Source organism: Cebus imitator, unplaced genomic scaffold (genome assembly GCF_001604975.1).
Source record: "Cebus imitator isolate Cc_AM_T3 unplaced genomic scaffold, Cebus_imitator-1.0 Scaffold188, whole genome shotgun sequence".
Taxonomy (NCBI): domain Eukaryota; kingdom Metazoa; phylum Chordata; class Mammalia; order Primates; family Cebidae; genus Cebus; species Cebus imitator.
The window spans coordinates 4,684,269-4,686,366 of NW_016107503.1; the positions used below are offsets into that span (position 1 = coordinate 4,684,269).

The 2,098-nt window shown below is 43.3% G+C and overlaps 1 non-coding gene across 1 annotated transcript; it reads left to right on the top strand.

Annotated features, from left to right (window-relative positions):
* The first annotated feature begins 420 nt into the window (after window positions 1-420).
* LOC119473839 lies at window positions 421-527 on the top strand. The gene has a single exon (XR_005203079.1). It is a non-coding gene; the product is annotated as a U6 spliceosomal RNA (small nuclear RNA).
* Window positions 528-2,098: the final 1,571 nt, after the last annotated feature.

The following is a 2,098-nucleotide window of genomic DNA, read 5'->3' on the forward strand; positions in this document are numbered from 1 at the left end:
GACTTTTTACATTACCACAGGAAAAAAAAATTACCCTATGTTTACAGATTTGGTCCTGTGGCCAGGCCACATCTAAAAGAAAAGTTATTTAATATAAATGTTCTCTTAGTCACTGTTTTTCAAGTTGTACTTTATTTCCAGGTCCCTTCCAGGAAAAAGGTGGTGAATTTTGGGTAGGGTCGTCGCCCTCATCTCTTAAAATTGGTGATGCTGTTCTTCGTGCCGTTCTGTCTTTCCCTCTGATTGCATTATTTGTTAACACAGGTTGAAAGAGTTCATCTGTCATCTCTGCCTCATTTCTGGGGGTTTTGAATCGGAGGTTTTTAGTACTGGTTCCTGAGAACTAAAGGTCTTTTAAATTCTTGTTGTCTTTTTAGAATCAGGGCATCTATTTCCTTTGCCATAAAAACTTGATGACCTGTGCTCACTTCAGCAGCACATATACTAAAATCGGAACGATACAGAGAAGATTAGCACGGCCCCTGCTCAAGGATGACACGCAAAGTCATGAAGCGTTCTATATTAAAAAAAAAAAAAAAAACTTGATGATCTTTTACCAATGGTGAGTTCAATTTCTTTTTCCTTAAATTCCTACAGTCCGAAGGCAGTGAGTTCAGTTTTTTTTTTTTAATATAAAATGTTAATTGTAAAAAAAAAAAAGAAAGAAAATTAAGCCCCAATTTTTTTTTTTTTTGAGATGGAGTCTCACTCTGTTGCCCAGGCTAGACTGCGGTGGTGCGATCTCAGCTCACTGCAACCTCCACCTCCCAAGTTCACTGTCTCAGCCTCCTGAGTAGCTGGGATTACAGGTGGTTGCCACCACACCCAGCTAATTTTTGTAATTTTAGTAGAGACAGGGTTTCACCATGTCAGCAAGCTGGCCTCAAACTTCTGGCCTCAAGTGATTTGCCTGCCTCAGCCTCCCAAAGTGCTGGGATTACAGGCATGAGCCACTGCATCTAGCCCAGATTTTTAAATTTTAGATTAAACAGACAATTAATCAAAATTGCTATAAAACTTTTTTTTTTTTTTGAGACAGAGTTTCGATCTTGTTGCCCAGGCTGGAGCGCAGTGGCGTGATCTCACTGAAACTTCCACCTACTAGGTTCAAAGCGATTCTCCTGCCTCAGCCTCCTGAGGTTGCACACCACCACATCCAGCTAATTTTTGTGTTTTTGGCGGCAATGAGGTTCCACCAAGTTGGCCAGGCTGGTCTCGAACTCTTAATCTCAAGTGATCTGCCTGCCTCAGCCTCCCAAAGTGCTGCGATTACAGGCATGAGCCACTGCGCCCAGCCCAAACTTGCTGCAAAGCTTCCCAAGGGTTTACTTTCCATTCCTATTCTTTCTTTCTTTCTTTTTTTTTTTTTTTTGAGGTAAAGTTTCCCTCTTGTTGCCCAGGCTGGAGTGCAATGGTGCGATCTCCGCTTACTGCAATCTCTGCCTCCCAGGTTCAAGTGATTCTCCTGCCTCAGCCTCTGGAGTAGCTGGGATTACAGGCATGCGCCACCACGCCCAGCTAATTTTGTATTTTTAGTAGAGACAGGGTTTCTCCGTGTTGGTCAGGCTGGTCTTGAACTCCCGACCTCAGGTTATCCACCCGCCTCAGCCTCCCAAAGTGCTGGGATTACAGTCATGAGCCACCACGCCCAGCCCATTTCTATTGTTATATTGTCAAGTACCAGTAACAAACTATTTACAAACCAACACCAATCTCTGGAACCCATTTAGAGGGATGTATCCGACTTCTAGGCCCATAAAATTTCCCACATATGCTCTTGCACGTCTTTTGCATGACAGGCCTTCATATCCTGAGTTCCCGAAATAGCTGCATGGAGGAGAACTGCCCTGCCACCCAAGGGGCAAGAAATAAATGTCTACTGTATTTGAGACATTATTCTTTTTCTTTTTTTCTTTCTTTCTCTATTTTATTTATTTATTTTTGAGACAGAGTCTCGCTCTGTCACCTAGAGTGGAGTGCAGTGGCATGATCTCAGCTCACTGCAACCTCAACCTTCTGGGTTCAACTGATTCTTCTGCCTCAGCCTCCTGAGTAGCTGGAATTACAGGTGCCGGCCACCATGCCCAGCTAATTTTTT